This window comes from Loxodonta africana, chromosome 8 (assembly GCF_030014295.1).
Source record: "Loxodonta africana isolate mLoxAfr1 chromosome 8, mLoxAfr1.hap2, whole genome shotgun sequence".
Classification (NCBI taxonomy): domain Eukaryota; kingdom Metazoa; phylum Chordata; class Mammalia; order Proboscidea; family Elephantidae; genus Loxodonta; species Loxodonta africana.
The window spans coordinates 55,037,934-55,050,291 of NC_087349.1; positions in this window are offsets into that span (position 1 = coordinate 55,037,934).

The following is a 12,358-nucleotide window of genomic DNA, read 5'->3' on the forward strand; positions in this document are numbered from 1 at the left end:
AATCTATTCTTGAGATGGTCTCTAAATTCAGGTAGGATACACTCAAGCTCATACTTTGGCTCTTGTGGACTTGTTCTAATTTTCTTCAGTTTCAACGTGAACTTGCATATGAGCACTTGATGGTCTGTTCCTCAGTCAGACCTTGGCCTTGTTCTTCACTGATGATATTGAGCTTTTCCATTGTCCCCACAGTACTGTAAACTGACATGATTTCATGTAGGAAGTAATTTTTACAACTTATATTTGTTATATTATTATTTAGGGTTTTGTTAAAGGAAAATAATTCGTTTCTTTTTTATGTAATAATAAAATATATGATTTTTTAAGAGAAAAACAAAATAAAAATTATTAAAAAATATTATTCTCTCATACACAGAAAACCCTAAAGAATCCACAAGAAAACTACTGGAACTAATAGAAGAGTTCAGCAAAATATCAGGACACAAGATAAACATACAAAAAACAGTTGGATTCCTCTACACCAAAAAAGAGAACTTTGAAGAGGAAATCACTAAATCAGTTCTATTTACAATAGCCCCCAAGAAGATAAAATACTTCAGAATAAATCTAACCAGAGATGTAAAACACCTATACAATGAAAACTACAAGACACTACTGCAAGAAACCAAAAGAGACCTACATAAGTGGAAAAACAGCTTGTTCATGGCTAGGAAGACTCAACATTGTGAAAATGTCTATTTGACCCAAGGTGATCTACAGAAACAATGCAATCCTGATCCAAATTCCAATGGCATTTTTTAATGAGATGGAGAAACAAATCACCAACTTCATATGGAAAGGGAAGAGGCCCCAGATAAGTAAAGCATTACTGGAAAAGGAAAGCAATGTTGGAGGCCTCATACTACCTGATTTTAGAACCTATTATACTGCCACGGTAGTCAAAACACCCTGGTGCTGGTACAACAACAGATGCATACACCAGTAGAACAGAATTGAGAATCCAGACATAAATTCATCCACTTTTGAGCAGCTAATGTTTGACAAAGGCCCAAGTTTCATTAATTGGGGAAAAGACAGTCTCTTTAACAAATGGTGCTGGCATAACTGGATATCCATTTGCCAAAAAAATGAAGCAAGGCCCATACCTCATACCATGCACAAAAACAAACTCAAAATAGAACAAAGACATAAATATAAAATCTAATACAATAAAGATCATGGAAGAAAAAATAGGGACAAAGCTGGGACCCCTAATACATGGCATAAACACTATACAAAACAGTATTAACAATCCACAAACACCAGAAAAGAAACTAGGTAAGTGGGTGCTCCTAAAAATCAAACACTTATGCTCATCCATAGACTTCACCAAAAGAGGAAAAAGAAAACCTACAGACTGGGGAAAAGAAACTTCAGCTATGACAAATCTGATCAGCATCTAAAATCTACAAGATACTGCAAAACCACAACAACAAAAAGACAAATAACCCAATTGAAAAATGGGCAAAAGATATAGACAGACACTTCACCAAAGAAGACATTCAGGTGGCTAATAGGTACTTGAGGAAATGCTCATGATCATTAGCCATTTGAGAAATGCAAAACAAAATTACAGTGAGATACCATCTCACTCCAACAAGGCTAGCATTAATCCAAAAAACACACAATAATAAGTGTTGGAGAGGTTGTGGAGAGACTGGAGCACTTACACACTGCTGGTGGAAATGTAAAATGGCACAAACACTTTGGAAATTGATTTGGTGCTTGTTAAAAAGCTAGAAATAGAAGTACCATACAATCCAGCAATTCCACTCCTTGGAATATATCCTAGAGAAATAAGAACCCTCACAAGAATAGATATATGCGCAAATATGTTCATTGCAGCACTGCTCACATAGCAAAAAGATGGAAACAACCTAGGTGCCCATCAACGGAAGAATGGATAAACAAATTATGGTATATTCACACAATGGAATACTGCCTAATGATAAAGAACAACAATGAATCCTTGAAACATCTCATGACATGGATGAACCTGGAAGGCATTAGGCTGAGTGAAATTAGTCACAAAAGGACAAATATTGTATGAGACCACTATTACAAGAACTCAAGAAAAGGTTTAAATACAGAAGAAAGCATTCTTTGATGGTTACGAGGGTGGGGAGGGAGGGGGTATTCACTAACTAGATTAAAAAAAAAAAACTAGATAGTAAAGATAGTAGGCAAGAATTATTTTAGGTGAAAGGAAGGACAATGCACAATACAGGGGAAGTCAGCACAACTGGACTAAACCAAAAACTAAGAAGTTTCTTGAAGACATCTAAACATTTTGAGGATTAGAGTAGCAGGGGTTGGGATCTGGGGATTGTGGATTCAGGGCACATCTATTCAATTGGCATAATAAAGTTTATTAAGAAAACATTCTGCATCACATTTTGGTGAGTAGCACCTGGGATCTGAAAAGCTAGCAAGTGGCCATCTAAGTGGCATCAATTGTTCCCCAGCCACCTGGAGCAAAGGAGAAAGAACACTAAAGACACAAAGAAAATATGAGCCCAAGAGACAGAAAGGGTCAAATAAACCACAGACTCCATCAGCCTGAGACTGGAAGAACTAGATGGTGCCCTGCTACCACCAATGACTGCCCTGACAGGATACACAACAGAGAGTCCCTGATGGAGCAGGAGAAAAGTGGGATGCAGAACTCAAATTCCAGTAAAAAGACCAGACTTAATGGCCTGACTGAGACTGGAGGGACCCCAGGGGACATGGCCCCCAGACTGTCTGCTATCCCAAAACTAAAATCATTCCTGAAGCCAACTCTTCAGACAAAGATTACACTGGTCTGTGAGACATAAAATGATATTGGTGAGGAGTGTGCTTCTTAGCTCTAGTAGACACATGAGACTAGGCAACTCCTGTCTAGAGGCAAGATGAAAAGGCAGAGGGAGACAGGAGCTGTTTGAACAGACACAGGAAATACAGGGTGAGGAGGAGGAATGTGCTGCCACATTATAGGGAGAGCAACTAGGGTCACAAAACCATGTGTATATAAGTTTTTGTATGAGAAACTGATGTCAATTGTAAACTTTGACTTAAAGCACAATAAAAAAAATGTTTCTTGTATAGAGGAAAAGGCATTAGTCAGGTTTTTGTTGGTCCTTTATGTATAGATATATGTGGTCTAAATACCTTATAAAATCTATTTTGCTGGACTTCCAAACTGACTTGTCTTTTTCATTTGAAGGTGCACAGTATATTACGCATGATCTCTCTTCCTTGGGACAGTTAAATGCACTCACCCACAAGGGCATCTCTGGCTTGACTAATTGGGTTTTTAGCATGTTGTTTTAGAGCCCCATTGGCTTCCTTGCATGAGTGTGTATAGATTAAGTTGTTCTGCTAAAATGCATATTTAAATTATGCATTGAAATAAAAGAGAAAAAAATTGCTCTTTCATTACTATGCTTCAAAGATAAATAAGTGTACAACCCATGCAATATGAAAGTTTTGGTTTTTGAGATAGCATTTCAAATTACAATGCCTTTTCCCAGGGCAAATGCGTGCAATGCTTCACAGGATATTTTGTACCCTCTGTACCCTTTGCCCCTACCACCTTGCTTTATTTGCTGTAGTTATTTGTGTGTGATAGAAATACCAGTACATGAAATGTATTCATTTCTGAAAGTATGTAAAAAAGTATCCATTTACTGCAAAATGTGCCCTGAGCAAAATTAAGTGAGAACGTTTCCAAGGATGATTAAATCTAAAATTAAGTATGAATTTTGGAAAGAAAACCTTGAAATAAATGATACAATATATCAAATTCTCAGGGAATATTAGTATAATATTTGTACGTAGAAAATAGGGAATTGGCTGCATATCCTTTGAAAAGTTTTGGTTTCACTCAAGGTCCTTTCATCAGTTGTAAAAATACACCATCTTAGAACAGTATAACAGCTGTAGTTAGCAAATATTAACTAGGTAAAAAAATGCTCATTAGTAAGATTTTACTATATCTAATTTTTTAAAAATATTTTCCACATTCATATCGCTGTTTTTCTCTCCAGTATGGGGTGTATCCATGCAAGTACAATATTATAGGAATATAGCTCAAGAAAAGTTGTTTATGAAGTTTTCAGTGGTCAACTCCTGTGGCACAAGAGTTGATGATACAGGTTTCCTATGACATAAGCTTCTGGCTTTTGTGTCATCTGTCCTCAATCATGGACATAGGAAAGAAAGTGTATTTTACACAGAACAAAAAAATTTTTTTTTTTTTTATAACATATCTCAGTAGGGATTAGCTATTTAAAGAGTCTCTTGGGATGAAAGTAGTGATAGTTAAGACACAAAGAGATGTGCTTTCCATCCTTAGATATTATTCCTTTAAAAAAAACCATTGCCATCTCGTCCATTCTGACTCATAGCAACCCTACAGGACAGAGTAGAACTACCCCATAGAGTTTCTAGGGAGCGCCTGGTGGATTTGAACTGCTGACCTTTTGGTTAGTGGCTGTAACTCTTAACCACTACGCTACCAGGGTTTCCATTGTTCTTGTAGTTCCAGCATACCATGGTAGGCACCTCCAAGGAGTTAATATCCAGAAAAAAATACATCTCTTTAGGAGAGCTTTTATAATTCATCCCCCTTTTACTTAGCAAATCAATTTTTAAATACTTAATTTATGTCTTTATGATCTTTGAATTTGACTATTGTTTTAGCCATTGGTCTGCTTGCTCCAGAAGAATCTCCAAACTTATGTTTGTCTTGATCCCCACACACCAGTTATCCCTTTAATCTTAAATTTCCCTTCAGTTTGACAAAGAACCTGCTAAATTATTCTACTTCTGTTGTAATATATAAAAGACTACTGCCTTCTAGTCCTGCTTAATATACCTAGATCTAGGCTTAGTAAAACAGAAAGGGAAAGAGAAAAAACAAACAAACAAAAAACTCAAAGGAACTGTTCTATCAGAAGCAACGTGCTTCTTAAGAAATAGTCGTGGTGAATTTGAGGTTCCCGGACTGGAGTGTGTTTAGACTATCGTTCAAACTTTCATTTATTTTTTCAATGTTCTATTACTGAGTATAAGTACAGTAAATATAAGCACACATATTTTGCATTCAATAAGCTTATAATTTAGTGGGAGAGACATGTAAACACATATAATTAGTGAATACTAGAGAACAAATCAATTTCAAGAGAGATGGGGGAGTTATGAGTTCAGTGTGGGACCTGTTGAGCTTAAAGTGCCTGGAAGACATCTAATTCCAGAAGGTATTGTGATTTATAGGAGTTGAACATCATGAAGTAATTGGACTGAAGATTTGAATTGTCATTCATATATGTATAGTAGTTTAAATCTTTGGAATGATTGTATCACTAAGTGCAGGTTTATAAAGGAAAAAAAGAGTCAGTGCCAGATCCTACAAAAGTTTACCATAGTATTACGTGGTTGATAACACCACTGGAAGATATCTCAATCAATTCAATCATTAATCAAATATGGTTATTCTCAGGTTTTATTCTGCTCAAGTTCTTTATTCTTCTGACAACTTAGTATAATGTATGTGCAGAAAAGCAATGTGTTTCCTTTTTTCCGGGTTCTGGTTTCATTTTATATTTTCTGTTGACAAGACTGAGGAAATACAGAAGCTAGACAGGATGGCAGAAGTTATTGTCATGAGGAAGGTTAATTGAATTAGCATTCACTAAGGACTCCGCATTGTTATTACATCCAAGCACCTTAATCCTGTGGTGACTGAAAGATTTTGTGCTTAATTGACAGAAGTATAACCCTTTCATGGACCAAGGGGTGTATATGCCTGTGTTACATTTTTCCACCACTGGAGGTTCACTGACAGGATTTGAGCCACTTTAGTATGTTCTGGCATCCTGGCTGATACTGGTGCAACTGCCTAAAAACAAGGAAGATGGTCTGCACATTTAAGTGTTGACAGCCATTTGTAAGAGGGGGTGCTTCCCAGAGGAGTGGTTGTGTAAAACTTTTGTATCTTTTGCCTTCTGTACAGTGAGATAAGTCTTGCAAGTATGTTTACTATTTCCTTTGTGTTTTTGGGAAGTTATGGTTACTGGCATTCAGATATTTCAAGTAAATGAGTTATTTTTGGGGTGAAACAGTTTGTGATGCACTTCCTAGGCCATGGGACCAATATATCCCGTCTACGTGGTGTGCTTCATGGGACATGATGCTGATATCATCCACTCTAAATCAAGCTGATGACCATTGTGTGCAGCAAGTGCAGAGTTATTTAGGATTTCCTGTGTAGTTTTGGAGTTGAGTGAGATATCTTATGGCTCAGGTGTAACTAGGAAGCGTGATGTGTCATGGGACTGATATGTCCTATATGTGTGATTTACTTCATGGAGTATGGGATTGATAGGTCCTGCTTGGAAAATGGCACCACATTTTTTCAGATAATAAAAACTAACAACAAACAGTAATTCAGTATCTATTCCATTAGTGAAAAAAACCAAAAAAATTCCAAATAATAATAATTTACCCATGAAAGTGTTGTTGTTGTTGTTAGATGCCGTTGAGTCGGTTCCGACTTATAGAGACCCTAGGTACCCATGAAAAGGATAAAGGAAAAAAAAGTCAACATGATATTTTAATGATTAATCTTTTTTCAGACAATCCTTATCGGTATCAAAATACCAAAGCTTTATAAAAATATGCTGTGTAAGTATATTTTGCTTATGATAAATAGAAAAAAATGCAATAGATTCTACTTTTCTCCATTGCTAATACTTGCCCCTCCCCACTTTTCTGACATGCCCTTGTCCATCTCCATCTGTTCCACACAATGACACCTACAGTCTTAACCTGTGAGGAACGTCATCCTAACTTTTCTTACTTAAACTGTAGATAATCAGTTACTAGAGAAAATCAGAGAAGTTGTCTTTCTTGATTATAAAGTGATGTTATTTCAGGTGCTTTCCTCAAGGAACTTTGTATTTGCTTACAAATTATTTCCCCAACAAGATTTATTACACTTGGGCTAAATAGCACATTTCCGTAGAGCTTTCATAAAAAGGAAATAAAATTATTCCCTACCTGAGCATGAACCGACTCCCATGGTGAAAACTAAAGGAACTAATATTAACTGCTTTATTTGTGACCTTTTCCTTTCAGAATAACTTTTACAAAGATAATATTTCCAAAATATACTGTTATGGTTTGTATTTCAAACACTTTCTATTTTAGAAGCAAAAGCAAAACAACACCAAAAAAACAAAACACTTTTTCTTTCCATAGACTACGCACTGATAATGCGATGGATATCAGTGACAGGCACTGTTCTTGGAGTATAAAATCGTTGGACAAGTGTTATTCTGGGAGGTCTGTTACTAGTGGGTTAGACTAAAAAGTAAACAATGATTTACAATATATAAAGTGATAAGTAAACAGAAAACAACCTGTGTCCCTTGTTTAACCTGGAAAGTCCTAGCTTAGATAGGGCTATACGTGAACATCATTTTTTCGCATTTTCAGAGGATCATTGGCAGAGCATCCATAATTTTATCTGCAGTGATTGAACTTGCTAGGCTTTTACATATATATATATATATTTGCTTTTGTTTAGATAGCATGATAGTATATTATTGATTCAATTGCTTATATTCCACATTTTTTAAATAAATGGCAGTCTCAGGAGTGCTTCTGGAGATAGATCAAAGATATAGATACTGTGATAGAGGATATAAGCAGTCATGGTCTATATGCCAATTTTGTCCAACTCCATAGCTGTGATGCACACCACCCCACCAGCACCATCCCACATATTTAGAATGTTTATTTTACAGATGTGGAAACTAAGACCCAGAGTTTAGTGTATTTTCCAGAATCCTATAGATGAGGATTATATAATCATGTCATTAAAAGTGAAAGTGTTAAATTCATATTTATGAAATAAGGAATCACTGTGAAGAAGGCAGCAACACTGAGTGTGTAACACTCTGAGGGCTCATGTAATTGCAGGCAAAAAAACTTTTATTGTAAATTTTAGCTTGTATATTTCTTTTCTTTCTTTCTCATCTCCAGCATCCTGGTATTGGGTTGGATAAAGTCTCCCCAAAATTCAAGTCCACACTTGGAATATGATCTTATTTAGAAATAGGATGGTTGGAGATGTAACAAGTTAAATTAAGATGAGGTCATTCTTCAGTAGAGTGGGCCCTTAACCACTGTGATGGATGTCCTTACAGAGGAGGCAAAATAGCCAAGTGAAGATGGAAGCAGAGAACGGAGTTATGCTGCTGCAAGGCAAGGAATACCTGGAGGCAACAGAATGTGGAGGAAGCAAGAAAAGAGCCTCCTCTAGAAGTTTTGTGGGGAGCATGGCCCTACCAAAGGAGCCCTAGTGATGCAGTGGTTAAGTGCTTGGCTGCTAACCAAAAGGTCAGTGGTTTGAACTCACCAGCCACTGTGTGGAGAAAGATGTGGCAATCTGTTTCTGTAAAGATTACAGCCTCGGAAACCCTACGGGGCAGTTCTACTCTGTCTCCTAGGATCGGTATGAATCAGGATCAACTCAATGGTAATGGATTTTTGGTTTGGTTTATGGCCCTGCCAATACCTTGATTTCAGACTTCTAGCCACTTCTGTTGTTGTAAAGACCCAGTTAATGGTAATTTGTTGTCGCGACCTAGGAAGCTAATAGCATTCCTTGGCCTCAATCCCTCAAACATTTTAACTTATGTAAAAAAAAAAAAAAAAAAGCAAGTGGATTTGGATGTCCTTTGCTATTCTACTCTTTTGATAGTTCAGAATAAGAAATCTCAGGTGTCTGAAGACAACTATCAAAGTTCAGGTATGAATCCAGGACCATTTATCTCCCTCAGTCCTGGCATTCTCCCTTTGCTTAGAAAACCCAGGCCTAAGAACTTATAGTGACCCTGTGCATCATATTTCAATTATCTGTATTTTGGGTGTAGAATAAAAAAACAACAAATCAGAAAACTAAGGAATTCAGACGGGTTTTTTCTTTTCTATTGGACACCACTGTCAGTTCTACATTCTAATACTGAAGAACTAAATTCAGAAAAGGAACCCTGGTTGCTCATGGTTAAGTGTTTAGCTATTAACTGGAAGGTTGGCGGCTCGACGCCCACCCAGTGGCTCATCTGGAGAAAGACCTGGCCAACAGCTCCCATGAAAATTAAAGCCTAGAAAGCTGTATGGGAATGCTCTGCTCTGTCACACCGGGTTGCTATGAGTCAAAAATTGACTAGGTGGCACACAGCAACAGCATGTTCAGAGGTGTTCCTTTTTGTATTTAACACTTTTGCAGCTATGATAAAATGATAATCTTATGTGATTAAGAAATACTGCAGTTCATTGAAAAAGACTCAACAAAGTGATTTTGATACATATGTATAATTTTATTGTCCAATCCAATATTAGGAAACCCTGGTGGCATAGCGTTAAGAGCTAAGACTACTACCAAAAGGATGGCAGTTGAAATCCCCCAAGGAGTTCCTCGGAAATTTTATGAGGTAGTTCTACTCTGTCCTATAGTGTCGCTATGAGTCAGAATTGACTCAGTGGCAACAAGTAAGTAACCCAATATTAAGTACAAATAAATTATAAGCTGTGGAAAATATGAAGCATTTTTTATAAGACAAGATTTCGATTGTAAGTTGATAGAAAAATTGATTCTATTGATTTCCTCCACAGTCAAATTAGCTACTGCTTCACAGGTTCCCTCCAGACCAAGTATTATTCTGGGCAACGTACCATCCCACATTAATCCTTTCTGGACTGTGCTGTAAAACTCTGGCCAGTTCAATATTTAAGGGTGAGTGAACCTGTTGGCAAGAATGGATGGGAGCAGGAAATAGTCACATAAGACAGAGGGTATAAATACGTTTCAAACTGCCCTCTGAGATAATATCAAACCAAATTGCTGCTGTTGTTAGGTGTGGTCGAGTCACTTCCAACTCATAGTGACCCTGTGCACAACAGAATGAAACACTGCCCAGTCCTGTGCCATTCTCAGGATCGTTGTTATGCTTGAGCTTGAGCCCATTGTTCCAGCCACTGTCTCAGTCCATCTTGTTGAAAGTCTTCCTCTTTTTTGCTGTCCATCTACTTAACCAAGCATGATGTCCTTCTCCAAGGAATTGACCCTCCTGATAACCTGTCCAAAGCATGTGAGATGTAGTCTCGGCATTCTTGTTTCTAAGAAGCATTCTGGCTGTACTTCTTCCAAGACAGATTTTTTTCCTTGTCTTGGGAATCCATGGTGTATTCAGTATTCTTTACTAACACCATAATTCAAAGGCATCAATTCTTCTTCCATCTTCCTTATTCACTGTCCAGCTTTCACATATGTATGAGGCGATTGAAAACACCATGGCTTGGGTCAGGTGTACTATAGTCCTTAAAGTGACATCTTTGCTTTAAAACACTTTAAAGAGGTCTTTTGCAGCCATTTGCCCAATGCAATGCGTCTTTTGATTTCTTGACTGCTGCTTCCATGGGTGTTGATTGTGGATCCAAGTAAAATGAAATCCTTGTCAACTTCAATCCTTTCTCCGTTTATCATGATGTTGCTTATTGGTCCAGTTGTGAGGATTTTTGTTTTCTTTATGTTGAGGTGCAATCCATACTGAAGGCTGTGGTCTTTGATCTTCATTAGTAAGTGCTTCAAGTCTTCTTACTTTCAACAAGCATCTGCATAATGCAGGTTGTTAATGAGTCTTCCTTTAGTCCTGATGCCCCATTGTTCTTCATATAGTACAGCTTCTTGGATTATTTGCTCAGCATACAGATTCAATGGGTATGGTGAAAGAATACAACCCTGACCCACACCTTTGCTGACTTTAAACCATGCAGTATCCCTTTGTTCTGTTCGAACCATTGCCTCTTGATCTACGTACAAGTTCCTCATGGGCACAATTATGTGTTCTGGAATTCCTATTCTTCTCCATGTTGCCCATAATTTGTTGTGATCCACACAATTGAATGTCTTTGCATAGCCAATAAAACACTGGTAAACATCTTTCTGGTATTCTCTGCTTTCAGCCAGGATCCATCTGACATCAACAGTGATATCCCTGGATCTGTGGCCTCTTCTGAATCGGACTTGAATTTCTGGCAGTTCCCTGTCGATGTACTGCTGCAGCTGCTTTTGAATAATCTTCAGCAAAAGTTTACTTGCATGTGGTACTAATAATATTGTTCAATAATTTCCACATTCAGTTGGATCACGTTCCTTGGAATAGGCATAAATATGGATCTCTTCCAGTCAGTTGGCCATGTAACTGTCTTCTAAATTTCTTGGCATAAATGAGTGAGCACTTCCAGCACTGCGTCCATTTGTTGAAACATCTTGTTTGGTATTCCATCAATCTGTCCTCTGAGATAAAAACAAGACAAATCAAATACCCTCTTTTGTACCATAACTATTCACTATGACTTGGAATCGACTCAATGGCAACGGGATGGGGTTTTGATTTTTCCTTTCTTTCACTGATTATCTCCCTTCCTTTATAAGAGTGCCTTCAACTCATCGGTGGAAGATAAAAAGGGGCAGGGGGAGAAGAAGGAACTATCCTAAGTGATACAATTTTCTTTACATGCCTCTTCTTGAATCATTTGCAATGCAAAAATGAAGTTGAAGCAGAAAAAATAAACACTGCTTCTAGACTGTAAGAAACATTTAAGCGGTCTATGGGTGTAATGTGGAAACCCCGGTGGGACAGTGGTTGAGTGCTACAGCTGCTAACCAAAGGGTCAGCTGTTCAAATCCGCCAGGCGCTCCTTGGAAACTATGGGGCAGTTCTACTCTGTTTTATATGGTCGCTATGAGTCGGAATCGACTAAATGGCACTGGGTTTGGTTTGTTTGGTTTATGGGTGTAATATAAAGGTCTTATCTACTCTGTGCTTTAGGGTGGCTATGAATCGGAATCGACTCGGTGGCAATGGGTTTGGTGGTTTTTTTTTTTTTTTGGTTATAGTTATAAGTTGTATTTCTTTGTTTATTAATTAGTTTGAGCATTTCTTCATATGTTTATTAACCATCTAGGTATCTTATTTTTTGAAGTTCAAAATATTTGCTGATTTTTCAGTTGGGTTATCTCTCTTTTCCTACTGGTTATTAGGAGCTATTTGTATACTCTGTCCTTTGTTAGATATATATAAAAAATACCCTCTAACGCTTTGTAGCTTGCCTTTTCACTTTGTTGATAGTGTGTTTTGGGAAAGAGTAAAGTAAATTCTGATATAGTTCAGTTTTCAGTAGTTTTGTGTGGTTTCTCTTTTTATTTCCTGTTTATTATATCTTTCTTTACCCTAATATTGTGAAAATAATAGTTTAAATTATTTCTATAATATGTATTGCATTGGTTTTGACATGTAAGTCT